This window comes from Chelonoidis abingdonii, chromosome 1 (genome assembly GCF_003597395.2).
Source record: "Chelonoidis abingdonii isolate Lonesome George chromosome 1, CheloAbing_2.0, whole genome shotgun sequence".
Classification (NCBI taxonomy): domain Eukaryota; kingdom Metazoa; phylum Chordata; order Testudines; family Testudinidae; genus Chelonoidis; species Chelonoidis abingdonii.
The window spans coordinates 28,762,899-28,779,651 of NC_133769.1; the positions used below are offsets into that span (position 1 = coordinate 28,762,899).

The window sequence follows — 16,753 nt, forward strand, 5'->3', positions numbered from 1 at the left end:
TTCCAATTCACAAAATCATACTTAAATGATAATACCTGGTGTTTCTCAATGCACACTTGTAATTAAGAGGTTGAATAAACTTTTCTCCCAATCAAGACTAACCTCTTCGACTCCTTCTTTCTCGTTAGGTGCGGATTTATATCTCCTGTGTCATAATCTCTTGTTTGCCGCCATCACAAGAGAATTAGGACCTGAATGTGAGAAAAAATGCTCAAAACCCTGCCTGTGGACATAATACCTCTTATCACTATGCTTTGCTTTTAAAGACACTAGGATATTTCACAGAGATTTGCCAGACTCTAATATCACTTCATTTATAGAGAGTGACTCTGGCAGGAGCAGAGGACTGAAGGATATTCACTAATGTATGGGTGTTCTGCTGAACAACTCAGCTTGAATACCCAAGGTGGACACTATTTGTCTTAGGAGATCTTGATGTGATTTTAAAATCCTCTGGCACCAGAGAAGAATAATCTGGCACTGCAGCCTCACTTGGTGATGAGGAAGAAGAGGAAAGCGAGATCAATGGAATCTCCTGTGGCAATGCATGACTAATATAGGATCAATCAGCACCAATTTATAGGGCATCATCTCAGTCTGTGGCTGCAGCACAGGTGGATCAGGAGGGGACACTACCAGAGGAATGTGTTACCTCACCCTGGAATGAGTGGAAGACTGGGATCTCAGCGAATGAGGAAACTCCCAGGGATTTCCAAGGAGGCCACTGTCGATAGGGATACGTCATGGGTGACCAGTAGGAGCTAAGCCAGGAATCTTTATCCCTGCGGGAGCAGTACCCAGGGTGATTTCCAGGAAATCTCAACAACCTTCAAGAATGGTATGGCGAAAGAAAAGTCTCCAAACTCAAACCTGAAGACCCTTCCAAGTAGTCTGATGGTAATGGAGGAGCTGGTCCAGGTGGAGCCCGTAAACACCGCGTGTCATCCACAGCCCTATATGCAGGTCTCATCGGCACCAATGATGGTACAATACTTGGCACTGAGTACTGACAAAGGCACTGCACTCACTTTCGTTACTGAAGCTGGTACCTGTACAGAGGATAAAATTAATACCAGACCCGCAGATGTAGACTACTGCAATCACTGTGCTGGCAGTGCTCTTGGTGCCAAGCAGGAAGCTGACTGCAACCCTGCCCCTTAGATATGAGGCTGCATGGATGACAGTACCAACAAGTCTAGATCCAGTCCATGCAGCGCTGAGGACACCAAAGAAGCTGCTACCAATCAAATGTTCCTGGGTAAGTGGTGAATCGGGAACAGAAAAGCACAGCAAGTCCATTGAGGTCTGAGATGCTGCCAGTGCAGAAACCGTCGGTGCCATCAGCACTGTCACTGGTACCAGACTCAATGAACGCCCTCTGGACAGTACTGGTGTTGATGGTATGGCATCTCTCTGATCTTGCCTCAGTATCAGAGAGCAAGTGGGTTGTCCAGCTCTATCCTGAGTACTGAAGACACACATTGCTGGTTTGCACTCCTCCAAGACAGGGAGGAGGAATCTTGCTGAGCTCTGGAACAGCCTCAGTCCATTTTATGGGTTCTTTTTCCTTAGAGGAACAGAGACAGTAGAACTATCTCCCTTCTTCCTGGGTAAGGAATCCAAATCTGGTTGTGAAGCCCCAGCCTGTAGGAGCTCAGGCAGTCTCTGGGGACCTGATGATCTGTGGCAGTCCCCAGAGAACCTATGTGGACCTCATGGCCTGCTCCATAAGGTGCTTCTTCAAGCACAAGTCTATAGCCATCTGAATTTTCTTCGGTATGTCTAAACTGTGATAAAAAAAATTCATAGCACTGAGCCTCAGACCTCAGGTCAGCTGACTTGGGCTCACTGGAGTTGGGCTGAATGGCTATAAAATTGAAGTGTAGGGCTTTGAGACCCTCTGCTTTGTGGAGTCACAGAGCCTGAGCTGCAGCCCAAGCCTGACCATCTACACTGCAATTTTATAGTCCCATAACCTAAGTCCTGTGAGCCCGAGTCAGCTGACCTGGGCCAGCAGCAGCTGTGCTGGGGTCTTTTATTGAACAACCTGCAGATGGAGCACCTTTCCTTAATGTGCCCTTCCAAAAGGCACAATAAACATTGAGTGTGGGAGTCACCAGTAGGGATAGCTACCCGAGGTGTCAAACATGCTTAAAACCTGGTAAAGGCATCACATCAGGCAAAAACTCTACTTACTACACTAAATAAAAATCTTAAGTTACTTCTAAACTAACTATTTATATAAGAAAACCACAGAAACATTGTGATAGAGGAAAGTGAGGTGAAAAACCACGCTGAATGTGCCAACTCAACCTGCGGGCAGCAAGAAGGAATTACGCGGGTAGCCATGGGAGGGACTACAGTGCCTAAGGGTGCAAGCGCCACCCCGAGGGGTACTGCTAAGGAAAGTTCTCTAACTGATGCTCTGGGCACATAAAAACCCAAGTGGAATACATACCAGCAACCACTTGAGGAAGAAATAGGTCTTGTCAAACAAACCTGATTTCATTCTTTGATTGAAACTTGTAATCAAAGTTTCGTTGATAATGGTAACTGTGTAGATGTAATATACTTATTTAAGGCACTGAGTTAATACTGAACAACATTAATTAAAAAATAGCACTGCAAACTATCAATAAAACACATTAAATGATTAAGAACTGGCTAACTGATACTATTCAACATTTTCATCAATGATCTGGAAGTAAATATAACTGCTCACAGAATTTGCAAATGGCACAATGATAAATGATGACAGGGCGGCCACACAGAATTATCTGGATCACGTAGTAAACTGGGCCCATTGAAACAAAATGTATTTTAATAGAGCCACATGCATCTAAGAACAAGGAATGCAGGCTATATCTAAAGAATGAGGAAATGTATCCCAGAAAGCAGAGATCCTGAAAAGAATTTAGGGGTCAAAATGGATGAGCAACTCAGCATGAGCTCCGAGTGCAATGCTGTGGCAGAAAAGGGTAATGCGATCCTTAGCTAAACAAAGGAATAGTGAGTAGGAGCAGGGAGGTGATTTTACCTCTGTATATGACAGTGGTGAGACCAATACTAGAGTACGTCGTCTGCTTGTAGCGTCCACATTTTAAAAATGATATTGGAAAACTGGAGAGGGTGCAGAAAAGAACCACAAAAATGATTTGAGGCTAGAGAAAATGCCTTACAGTGAGAGATTAAAAGGGCTCAGTATGTTTAGTTTATTAAAAAGAAGACTGAGAGGTGATTTTATTATAGCGCATAACTACACTACCTACACAGGCAGAAAATACTCAGTACTAAATAACTCTTTAAGCTAGTGGAGAAAGGCCTAACAAGAGCCAATGGCTGGAAGCTGAAGACAGACAAATTAAAAGTTAGGCACACACTTTTAATAGTGAGAGTGAATATCGATTGGAACAAACTTCCAAGGGAAACAGTGGAAACATCTTTTCATGTCTTCAAATCAAGACTGGATGTCTATCTGGAAGATATGCTTAAGCCAAATACAAATTATGTTTTAGTTAAACACAGATTATTGGGCTCAATACAGGAGTAACTGAGTGAAATTTAATGACCTGTGATATACTGGAGGTCAGACTAGATGAACTAATGGCCCCCCATCAGGCCTTAAACTCTAAGATTTATTTAAAAAAAATCAAAACCTTAGATGATATATATACACATCAAATAATGGACCCTGTATTTCAGAGCCCCAGAGGAGTAATCAATTTTATTTATATTTATATTTATATAAATAAAATTGATTACTCCTGTGGGGCTCTGAAATACAGGGCCCAGTACTTGTTTCAAGTAATGCTGCTTCCTTTCTGTATACTTTTGAAGATGAAGTTTCTCCTACCACTAAGCAAAGACTTGTGCTAGAACACCTGTAATTTTCATGCTTTCCTTTGTTTCAGTTAGTGCACATCTGCTTTCAAGCCTTTTATGGCCCCTGAATCAGTTTACTGTGCTTTTAGTACATTACCCATAAGAACTGCATAGACAAGAACCTATTGGGTCTTCTAGCATCCTGATGCATGAAACAAAGGATTTCCCATTTATGCTATTTTCTCATGTTATGTAATCTATGCCTAAAAATCAACCATTGGCACACCTTAAATAGATTATTCCCATGACAAACTGCCTTAACAGTTAACCTAAGATGATAATGGAAGAGAAAATTCTTAATTGTCATTTAGTTCCAAGCCATTGTTCCTTGTCATGCCATTCTCAAACACAAATAATCCCTCTACTTTAATACTTCTCAGATATTTGTAGACTATTATATTCACATCATACCATTGGTCTCCTTCTCTTCAGGTTTTACTATTAAATAATTTTTGCCTGATATAGTCTCACAATTTTATTATTTTTGTCAGCCATCTAGTTTTATTCTCAAGTCTCAGCCTCATCTCAAACCCTTTTAATCTCATTTTTTAAAATTAATACAAACTTTATTTTTCAAACCTCTTAAAATACCTAAAAGTAATCTTTAAAAACCCAAACATTTCTTGTGTTCTTCTGCACTTTTCAGTTTGTCTACAGCCTTCCTGTTATATAACCCCCAAAAGAGCACACAAAATGTGCTCTAGTGGTTAATATAGGAAACTGGGAATCTGTACTGCTGAATGGTATTCCCAATTCTGCTTTAGACTTGCTGTGTTAATTTAGGTAAATCATTAAACCTTGTTTAGCCTGTTTCCCCATCCTTAAACTGGCAATAATGATGTTTACATGTCACTAACAGACAAGTGATCTGAAAACCCTTTAAAACAACATTATAAGTTCAAATTATAATATATTATTATAGCATAGGTACATTTTTATCAGCTCTAGGTATCTCTGTGATCTCTTCTGATTTGTATTCTTTATATGGAGATATACCTATCTCACAGAACTGGAAAGGACCATGAAAAGTCACTAAGTCCAGCCCCCTGCCTTCAGTAGCAGGACCAAGTACTGATTTTGCCCCAGATCCCTAAGTGGCCCCCTCAAGGACTGAGCTCACAGCCCTGGGTTTAGCAGGCCAATACACAAACCACTGAGCTATCCCTCTCGCCTCTTCCTCAATTGATAGGAAGGCCGCCAGCTTCCCTGATTCTGACTAGGCTATCCCTTTAACCCTCTTTTTCAGCTCGCCTGCCAGGCACTGGAGCCTCTCCTTAATTATGCCAGGGTATGGGAGAGCTATTTGTCCTGTTTTCATACTCTCAGTTTGCTTTAGTATTATCTCTGTTTGCTCCACACGGCTCATACATGTGATGGGGGAAGAGGAACGTCATTCAGAGGTGCTGTGGGAGTGAACCGGTGCAAGTCCATCATGAGCGGGGTCCCCAGACTGCTGGCAGGACTGGGAGGAGATACTAGTAAACTATTCAGGAAGCTCAGAACTGAGCTGCGGGGAAGAAGAGAAGTCAGACCCAGGCCAGGTAATGGCTGATATGATTCCAGTGACAAACCAGGAGAGGACAGCAGAGAGAGGTGAATACCCAACAGCTCTTCAGGTGCAGAGGAAAAAAAAGAAGACTGCCCCAGTACATGCCCTTGTATGTCTTACCTACACTACACCTATTACTTCCTTCAAATTAAACAGGGCTTCCTGCTTCCATCTGGAAGTATCAAAATTAACCTGTTTCCCTTTGCTCTGTATCTTTTCACTGGGAACAGAGATTGAGGAAGAAGGGTGGTGGAGCCTATCTTACCTGCTGGCTTTATAATGCTGTTTTTTATTCACTTGGAAAAACTCTTACGAGAGCCCTGGGCAGCAATTTGCTCCCCTGCTGCATATAATGTATTGGGAGTAGTTATCACACCTTGTATCTTTGTACCTTTGCAATGCTGTCATGGAGAGCGTAGTAAGGGATAATCCTTCCTCAGCACTGCTGCAGAAAACATGGGTTCCCCACAATAAAAACTGTTTTGTCAAAGTGAAAGATTATCTTCCATTAGTTCCTTTCGTGCTTCTCTATTAGCCATACATCTTTCTTGCAACATGTCTGAAATATTAATCCCTGTTACTAGCATAAAAAGTTGTCTTGCTGTATGGAATATAATTATTCTGGTATTCACAAGTTGTACACTGTTGTCTGTCTCTCTGCAAACAGCCTAGAGTGTTATTTAATATTCTGCTTCAGGAAGACTTTCTTTCTGGTTCACACCTAGATTTCGCTGACCCAAGGATTAGCTTTAGTTGACAAAAAGCAGTTACTGTATTTCCAGTGAAATCCAATCTTTGTTCTTTTCTTCTGGGCTAAATTTTCCGTCCTTTTCAAAAATATCCAGTAGCTGGGCATGTGGTTGAGAAAGTGGAACAACCAATTGTTTTTATGCTACACGGTGTCCCAGAAAACTGGAAACATTCCTGTCCTCAGGGCCCAACTGGGTGTCCCTGTTAGTTTTTACAATCAATCAAATTAAAAAAAAAAAGCTGCTTTGTCCCAGTTTTGTGACCCCTGCAGACACCAACTGAAAGAGCTATCAGGTAGATGACTTGATGAAACTGATACCTGCTAAATGGGTGCACTTCAGACAACATCATTCATAAGACCAGTCAAATATTTCTGCCCTCCCCTTTGCTCCCCCACACCAGCAGGCAAGGTGACCAGATGTTCCTGAAACCCAAGAACACCCCAGACTTTGAGGGACTTTCCATTCTCCCAGTTCAGTTTACTAAAATACCTGTGTTTTTGTAATCCTGTCATAGTTGCCAGAAGCCCTGCTGTGTTGCGGCAGGACGGAGGAGATGGAGCAGTAAGCCTTTCCACCTCTCTGCCTAAACTCTCCCACCTTTCTGATCCCCACCCATCTCCCATGTCCTTTTCTGTTAACAGAACATAACGTAAAAAACATTTGTTTTCACGCAAAACACAGCCAAACACACTTTAACACTAATATATTTAGGGCTAACAAGGAATAAGTGTGCTTGGAATCACTGATTAGTAATTATTGTGCATTATATTTCTAAACTAAGAACATTTATAAAAAACACAGAAGCAATGATAATTCATATTACATAATTTAGGGGCTGTGGTGCTTTACTAAAGAAAAATCTGGTTAAAATATACAACTCCCCCCCCCCCACATAGACACACACTTTGTCCTTTCTCAAAATAAAAATCAAAGTGAATATAATGTACTAAATTCAATCATTCTGGGGAAAAAAAAAAGTGCATCTTCTACCACCATTCCAATTACTTGTCAGATACAAAGGAGCAAAGGCTCTTTTCTAACAGCACCATTGATAGGGCAGTTATAGGCCTACACTACACACAAAGTTGTACTTGTGAACTAAAGAGATAAAGTTAAATCAGCTTAGCTAAACCTCTGCAACTCTGTGTGTGGACACATTCTCACATTGGTTTAAACCTGGCTTCTACTGGTTTAGCTTGTCCCATGTTAAACCAAGCAGAGTGTTCACATACTAAGGTCATGTCTACATTACAGACAATATAGCAGCTCAGCTTCAGTGCTGGATGCTTACTATAGCAAAGGATGGGAGGTTTCTGTTGTTGAGGTTAATCCACCACTACAAGCGGTAGTAGGTAGGTCAATGGAAGAACTCTTCAGTTGAGCTAGCTGTTTCTACACTGCAGGTTAGGCCAGCATAACTCCGTTACTCACAAATGTGAATTTTTCACATTTCTGAGTGATCTAGGTAGGTCAATCTAATTTTTAAAGTGTAGAGCAGGCCAAAATTGCACTAGTTTAGCTAAGCTGATTTAGCTCCATGTTTAGTTAAATGAATGAAAATTTTATGTGTAGACAAGTCCACTGCAACCAGTTTTTATGAGAAGAAAAGAGCAAAAAATGTTATTGTCCTTAATCATCAAATGTTGTCATGTAGAAAGATGGAATTAATATTATTTTTAGTACTGAACTCCATACATAAGATTCAGCTTCACTGTGCCAGAGAAATAAAAGCAGCTATGTAACACATTTCTGCCTGAAAAATGTGGCTGTGGAGGTAGGTTACATAGGGTACATTTACACTACCCGGGTAGCAATCCATCTATCGTGTGTAGTGTAGACGCGATAAATCGATCCCCGATCGCTCCTCCATCAACTGCTGAACTCCAGCTCGGTGAGAGGCAGAAGCATAGTCGACAGGGGAGTGGTGGCCATCAATCCCGCGCCGTGAGGATGAGAAGTAAGTGATTCTAAGTTGATCTAAAATACGTTGACTTCAGCTATGCTATTCTCATAGCTGAAGTTGCGTATCTTAGATAGTTCCCACCCCCCCACCCCCAAGGGTTGACCAGGGCTAAGGCCTAAAGCCTGGTCTACACTATAAAGTTAGGTTGATGCAAGCAATGTTGCGTCAACCTAGCTGTGCATGTGTCGACACTTAAATTTGTCTCCCACTGATGTGTCTTGTTATTGTGATGCAGTAACCTCCCTGAGCAGTGCTGAGCCATGGTTGATGTACTGAGGTCTACACAGCATGAGTGCGGACACTGTGCTACTTATGTTGACCCTAAGAGTCCTTCAAATAGCTGTCCCACAATGCCCAACACTGGCCACTCTAGTCACAACTGTGAACTCTACTGTGCAGGTGTCACAGAGACCTGAAGCCCTCCTCTCCCTTAAAATCTTGCCAATTTTTGAAACGCCTTTTCCTGATAGTTCAGCTTGGCGAGACATCTAGCAGCTTGCAATAGTTGTGGGCAATTGCCCAGCTGAACATGTTGGCTACATGCTCCAGACACACCCCCAGCTTGGAGTAGATAAGAAACACTGATTGAATCTTCTGGACCTGTGGAGAGAAGAGGATGTGCAGAGAGAGCCACAGACCAGTCATAGAAACACTGGCATCTACGAGCTGATGCCATGGGGGATGCAGGAGAAGGAGTATGACAGCGGTCAGCAGCAGTGCCGACTGAAAGTGAAGGAACTGCAGCAGGCATACGGTAAGGCTAGGGAGGCCAACAGTCGATCCAGTGACAAGCCACAGATCTGCTGCTTTTACAAAGAGCTGCATGCCATAATTGGCAGAGACCCCACCAGCACCCCACACAACACTGTTGATACCTCTCAGAAGTCTGACTCACACACTCCTGTCGTGAACAGCAAGGACAAGGAGGAGGAGCAGAAAGAAGAGGAGGATAGGGAACAGGAGACCAAGGATGGGGTCCAGCTATGCCATGAGCCAGAACCTGTTTGAGACTCTAATGCAGTCCAGTCAGTCCCAGGAGTTGAGGATAGGTGAGCCCAATGCAGGGGAAAGAACCTCCAGTAAGCGTGTAAATGTATTTCCCATTTGTCCCAAATGCTTTTCATTTCCCTGTACAGTTAGGTGGTTGGAGCATGTGGAGCAGTTTATTTATGTACACTGGGATGTCTCATGAGATTTCAATAAAACTTTCATGGAGGTTCTTTGCAATTCGCTGCCAAAGGTTTCTAAGGATGGCAGCCTTATTTCTTCCTCCCTGGTGAGACACTTTCCCATACCACTCAGAGATAACTTTGGCAGGTACCATTGCAGTAAACAGGCTAGCATCATATGGGCCCAGGCAGCTTCAGGATGACAGCAGCAGCTGTGCTCTCGGTGCCTTTGTCACCCTCGGGAGTGAGATATCAGCTAAAATCACCACTGTCTGTGGAAAATGGTGCCAGTACTCAGTGCCATTTCCCTGTTCTCATGCAACTCGCTTCATGCAACTGAGCAATTCACACCTCATTTCCCTTGCCCCTACTGGGCCATACTCACCACGGGGCGGAGCAGTGAGTGGTGCGGTGCACAAGCAATCCCAAGCAGAAGTGTCAATAAGCGAGCCTTGTTTAAAACAAATGGGGAGCAGGGGAAGGGAGTTCTGAATCTTAACTTCCGCCTTCCATTGTGACTACATTGACCATGTTACCTCTGTGAGTTTTATCTGTAGCTGCTGCTGTTGCGGCCTTGAGGGGGCTCCCCTTCCACACTCGCAGAATGCCTGAACCAGATAAGGAGGACAGAGAAGACGACTTGGAATAACATGTTCAGAGAGATCCTGCAAGCCAGAGCTGCATCAGACAACAATAGAGGGCCTGAAAGGTGAATGTTTCAAACTGTATGAAGAAAAGAGCACACAGAGAAAGGCGCAGGAGTCACACTAGCAAAAGGAGAGGGATATGCACCAGGACACAATGGGGATTCTCCAGCAGCAAACGCAGATTCTGCACATTCTTGTGGACCAACAGGTTCAACAACCACAGGTTTACCTCCCTCTTCAGTCCACAGAGAACTCCATTATAGCATCTCCCTGCACCCCTCCTCCACATTCCATGTCATATCGGGGTCACATCCCTACCCCGACCACTCCACACCTAAGGACATTAAGGACAACCACAGCTTCACATACACTGACCTGAAAGTCACAGTTGCTATACACGTAGCAAAATGGCCATAAATGTTCTTTCCCGTTCTTAAGCTCTATCCATAAATTTATTAAGTTTTAAATGTATTTACTTTTAACTTGGACAGAATTTTTTGCAGTGTTTTCATTACTCCAAATTTTATTGTTTGGAAAACAGTGAACTAATAAAGATGAACAACATATGCTGCAGAATGCCTTGCAGTAATGAAAGCACCTACTTACTTGTTATTGTACAAGTGACAACTCAGAGGATCAGTGAAAAAACACAGCATAATAATCATAAATGTACAGCATGCATCACAAAATTAATAGGCGCATTTACTGCATTATATTCATAGGTGCATACCAAGCTCCACACAATTTCTATTGGGCCCCAAAACACCACTATGCACTACTCTGGCTCACTGTTAAAGTGCTCTTTCAAAGTCTCCCTGAGCTCAATAGCTCCACACTGAGCTCTTCTAAGAGTCCTTTCGTCTGGCAGTTCAAACTCAGCAGACAGCCACCCCTACTCCACTCTAGCAGCAACTTTTCCACTTTTGCTTCACAGATATTATGCAGGACACAGCAGGCTGCTATAACCATTGGGATGATTTTTTCATTGAGACCCAATCTTGTGAGAAAACACCACCTGCATCCCTTCAATCTAGCAAGAGCACATTCAACTGTCATTCTGCATCTGCTGAGCCAGTAGCTGAATATTTCCTTGCTGCTATCCAAGTGGCCGATGTATGTTTTCATAAGCCAGGGGAGCAAGTGGTAGGCTGATTCCCCAGGATCACTACTGGTATTTCAATATCACCAATAGTAATCTGCCGATTGAGAAAGAAAGTCCCTGCTTGTAACCTTTTGAACACTCCTGTGTTCTTAAAGATGTGAGCATCATGCACCTTACCTGAGCAGACAACAATAATGTCAGTGAAGTGTCTCGGTGATCCACCAATGCTTGAATAACCAGAGAAAAGTAGCCCTTTCTATTGATGTACTTTGTGGCAAGGTGGGCAGGTGCCTACATAATGATATGAGTGCTAATGCCCAACCACTGCTGTAAATCCATCCACAATGTCCTGCATGTTGCCAAGAGTCACAGTTATGCACAGCAGGAGACAGTTAATAGCCCTGCACATTTGTAGGACAACGGTCCCCATAGTGGATTTTCCAACTCCAAAATGATTTCCCACTTATCAGCAGTAATCTGGTGTGGCAAGCTTCCAAAGTGCAATCACCACTTGTTTCTCCACTGTCGATGCAGCTCTCATTCTGGTGTCCCTACACTGGTGGGCTGGGGCAAGCTTGGCATACAAATTCAGGAATGTGGCCTTATGCATCCGAAATTTCTGTAGCCACTCCTCATCATCCCAAGCCTGCATTATGATTTGATCCCACCAGCCAGTGCTTATTTCTCAGGCCCAGAAGCAGAACTCCACCATCGGCAGCTGCTCCATGAACACCACCACCAACCTTGAATTAGTTCTCACTATGTCCCACAGCAATCAGTCCTTAAACTCGTTATGTTCCCCATTGTTTGGTTCTTTCTTGTGGCTCTGCAAATAACGGAGGATCATGTGTCCCTGTGCCTGCAATGCTCATGACGATAGGGCAGAGCACTGCAGGCTCAATGTTTCTGTCAGAGATGGCAGACAGCAAGGTGGGATGCACGGGTTCATCGGATTTTTAAAAATGTTGCAAAAATTATGGGCTACGGATGATATTATGGGATGGAGAGTTGCATGCTGGGAAGTTGATTTCTGGGGCTCTCAGTCATCCCTGTGTGAATTGTTTCTGCTCTAACGTGCATTGCCAAAACTTTCCAATGAGCATGCTGGATGGTGGCAACCTACCCATGGCACACCACACTATGCATTGACACAAGCACGTGTGGTGAGCATGGGCAGCGCTGACGCAAAGAGCCAAACACGCACGCACACAAGCAACATGCTAACTGTGGCAGCTTTATGCTGATGTAGTGTGCACTGGCAAAAGTTAGCAGTGTAGACACATCCTAAGTCTCAATAACAAGGATTGAATCTACAACAGTGCCATGATTTTTGTGCATGTACCATGCAGACACACTGGTATGTACAAGCAGAGAAAAAAATCAATGACTATGTAAACATCTCAGGTACTTTTTGATACTTCACTTAGGATAGTTTTTTTTCTAATGTGGAAAGCTGAAGTGGAAATAAATAAAACCTCTATCCTCAAAGACTTTAGGACTTTTTTGGCAGTAATTAGAAGATAAAGTTTCTTGCCTGGTGCTGTGTAAGAGGTCAGGCTAGATATTATAGTGGTTCCTTCTGGGTTTAAAATCTGAATGTCTATGTTAAAAAAATTATTTCCTACTTTTCAGAAACACTTTTCACCAGGAGACCTTCCACATCTATGTCAGAATCCAGAGGACTATTTTCCCAGCCTTTCACACACCATTTTGTAACCCAACATTGCAGAACTTTAAGCACCAATCACTTCATTTCTGGGCCCTGTTAGTCCCTAGGACCAAGAATCCAGCCAAAGTTTCTGCATAGCAGCACAGAACCCAATTTCCTATGCTAGAGAGCTTTACATTTTAATTGTTAACGTTTCTGAAACTTAGCAAAAGAAAACATCTGGCACCCGGCTGAAGTATACATTCAAAAAAGCAGGTGGATAAAGTCTCCCCTTGCAATTTTTTTTTAAAGATGTTTTTTGAAAGTATATTTTAAGTATTTGGAGGGGAGAGCCATTATTCTTGTCCTCCCACAAAATTCTTCTTAAGACCAATCTGTACCCAGCTTAATGCCCACAATAAAGTGCTTAATGATGGCTAGATTGACAGATAATTAGCGATTCATTAAAGATCTCTTGTTCACTTATTTAAAAGAAAACTGCAATGTCAGAAAATTATACAACTAGCTAATATACACAACTCTGGCTTTCTATTACTGCCACACTTGTTTCCCCACACTCACTTGCATTGCGATCTTCAGCCAGATGTTACAACCGGTCCCAGTATAGACTGCAAGCTTTTGGGGACACTCCATCAGGGGTTTCTTGTGGGGTCATGCAAGTTATGTTATTGGTGAAATAGTAATCTATAGATTTATCAGTTTGGAAGAAAATATAAAATCACTGCTAGTAAAGTTTGCAGCCAACACAAAAATTGGAGTAGTAAACAATGACAGGTAAGTTTTACAGTGGGATGTGGATTGCACGGTAAGCTAGGCTCATTTGGACATGTGTTTTAATGCAGCCAAATGCAAGGTCATGAATTTAAGAATAAAGAACGTAGGCCATACTTGTTTCACAGGAGACTGAATCATGGAAGCCTGCAGCTCCAAAAAGGACTTAGGGATAACCAAAAAAACACTGAGTTCCCAGAGTGATTCTGTGGCTAAGAATGTAAGAATGGTCATACTAGCCCAGTGTCCTGTCTAACAGTGACCAGCACCAGATGCTCCAGAAGAAATGATCAGAACAGAGCAATTTACTGCGTGATCCATCCTCCGTTGTCCAGGCCCAACTGCTAACAGCCAGAGGTATTGGGACACATAGAACATAGGGCTGTGCACCTGACCATCCTGACTAATAGCCATTGCTAGACCTATCCCACATGAATTTATCTAATGCCTTTTTTGAGCTCATTTATACTTTTGGCCTTCATAACATCCCCAGACAACGAGTTCCACAGGTTGACTGTGTATTCTGTGAAGAAATACTTCCTTATGTTTGTTTTAAACCTGCTGCCTATTAATTTGATTAGGTGACTCCTCATTCTTGTGTTATATGAAGTAGAAAATAATACTTCCTTATTTGTTTTCTCCACACCATTCATGATTTTACAGACCTCTATCCTATCTCCCCTTAGCTGTGTCTTTTCTAAGTTGAACAGGCTCAGCCTTTTTAATCTCTCCTCTTATGGAAACTATTCTATATCCTAATAATTTCTGTTGTCCTTGTATTGTCTCCAATTCTAATTTATCTTTTTTGAGTTAGGGCGCCTAGAACTGCATGCAGTATTATATTGACGCATTATGGCATTTTCTGTCTTATTATCTAATCCCTTTCCTAATAGTTCGTAACACTGTGTTAATCTTTTTGAGTGCTGCTGCACACTCAGCAGATTTTTTCAGAGAACTATTCATGATGATTCCAAGATCTTTCTTGAGTATTAACAGTTAATTTAGACCCATCATTTTGTACGTATAGTTGGAATTATATTTTCCAATGTGCATTACTTTGCATTTTTCAACACTGAATTGCATCTCTTGGTTTGTTGCTCAGTCACCCAGTTTAGTGAGATCCCTTTCTAATTCTTCACAGTCAGCTTTGGACTTAATTATTTTCAGTGATTTTTTATAATCTACAAACTTGGCCACCTCACTCTTTACTCCCTTTTCCAGATCATTTATGAATATATTGAACAGCTCTGGCCCCAGTACAGATCCTTTTGGGGACCTTATTTACTTCACTCCACTGTGAAAATTGACCATTTATTCCTACCCTGTGTCCTATCTTTTAACCAGTTACTGATCCATGAGAGGACCTTCCCTTTTATCCCATGACTGCTTACTTTGCTTAAGAGCCTTTGGTGTGAGGACCCTGTCAAAGGCTTTCTGAAAGTCAAGGTACATTGTATCCACTCCATCATCCTTGTCCACATGCTTTTTGATGCCCTCAAAAGAATTCTAACAGATTGGTGAGGCATAATTTTCCTTTACAGAAAGCATGTTGACTCTTTCCGAACATATGGTGTTTATCTATGTGTCCAATAAGTCTGTTCTTTACCACAATTTCAACTATTTACCTGGTACTGAAATTAGGATTATCAGCCTGTAATTGGCAGGATCACCTCTGCAGACTTCAAAAAAGTCAGTGTTACGTTACCTATTCTCCAGTCATCTGGTACAGTGGCTAATTTAAGTGACAGGGTACATTGCACAGTTAGTAGTTCTGCAATTCTGTGACTGAGTGCCTTCAGAACTCCTGACTGAATACCATCTGGTCCTGGGGACTTACTACTGTTTAATTTAACAACTTGTTCCAAAACCTCCTCTACTGAGACCTCAGTCTGGGTCAAGTGTGGGAATTTCCTTCACAACCTTCGCAGTAAAGACTGATGTAAAGAATTAATTTAGATTCTACACAATGGCCTTGTTTTCCTTGAGTGCTCATTTAGCACCCCGATTGTCCAATGGCCCCACAGATTGTCTGGTAGGCTTCTTGTTTCTGATGTAGCTCAATTTTTTTTTTTTTGCTGTTAGTTTTCATGTCCTTAGCTAGTTGCTCTTCAACATCTTTCTTGGCCTGCCTTATTATACTTTCACACTTGACATGCTGTAGTTTACATTCATTTCTATTTTCCTCACTGAGGCCTGACAAAACAGAAGAGGTGTACACACTACAAAGCTACTTTTGGACAACAAAATAAAACCTCAACGAGAAGCATAAAGTCTTTTGTGGCAAAGTTAAAGGGATAAAACATCAGTCCAGACACTGCTGTTTGTTTTGTCAACAGAATTGGCTTCTGCCAGTATTCCACAATGCCTGCCATGACCACTGTGCTCTTTGTTTTGAGCTCTGCTGCCCTTTCAAAGCTGCAGGAAATATCTGACAGCGGAGTGTGCTGCTCCATTTGGGGAACAAAGGGAAAATCTTTGGAATGCTCCCCTGCACTAGAAACACAGAGCCAGGCAGACTGCTGCTGCAGGGAGCTGAGGGCGTAAGGGGCAGTGGAGAGAGAGAGAGAGAAACTGCTGTGCTGCTTTGACATTCCTCAGTGTGGAGAGCTCACAGAGCTGAGGATGCCATTCCCAACAGCTGAAGAGGCTGTGGGAGAACTCAGAAGGAAACACAGAGCCACAGGCAGGCAGAATGGGCTACTTCGGGAGAGACTGTTGTGCCGAGCAGAGCTGGGGGCTGACGTGGGGGGGTGTCCCCCTCCTCCTGCCTCAGAATAGGTCGGTCAGCCTGCTGCCTCTCCTGCCCCAGACAACCACTCACCTCTCCTCCCCGCACACCCACTTCTGTTGAAAACGCAGCTGACAACCTTTTAGAATGCCCTTGGTAGGATGGGATTGAGAAACTTACATGTGATGCTACAGCTGCCCCATAAGGCATTGCAAACCCTTCTCAAAGCACCCTGTGAGCCAGTTGCATAATGGGATACCTACCACAGTGAACTACTCTGTGTCGATGCAAAAGCGCTCAGTGTGAATGTACTCTATCACCACAAGGAGCTAGTGTGGACATGCAACAGTGGTTTTAATTAAAGTGCTTTAATTAGAGCAGCATAACTTTTGCTGACAAAGCTTTGTAGTGTAGATGAGGCCTAAGATTATGTCTACACTAGAGAACTTACAACAGCACAACTGTACCAATGCCACTGTAAGATCTCTCATGTAGCTGCTTTATGCCAACAGGTAAGAGCT

General features: G+C 42.7%; 1 protein-coding gene across 13 annotated transcripts in view; it reads right to left on the reverse strand.

Annotated features, from left to right (window-relative positions):
- Positions 1–16,753, reverse strand: part of ATXN7L1 (ataxin 7 like 1) — a 197,486-nt gene that overhangs the window by 51,597 nt on the left and 129,136 nt on the right. The window contains exon 1 of one of the 13 annotated variants that reach the window (XM_075064854.1): positions 9,852–9,985. The exons of the other annotated variants lie outside the window; for them this stretch is intronic. The gene's annotated coding sequence lies outside the window, so the exon portion shown is untranslated. Of the gene's footprint in view, positions 1–9,851; positions 9,986–16,753 lie in introns of those variants that run through there. 13 annotated transcript variants of the gene reach the window in all.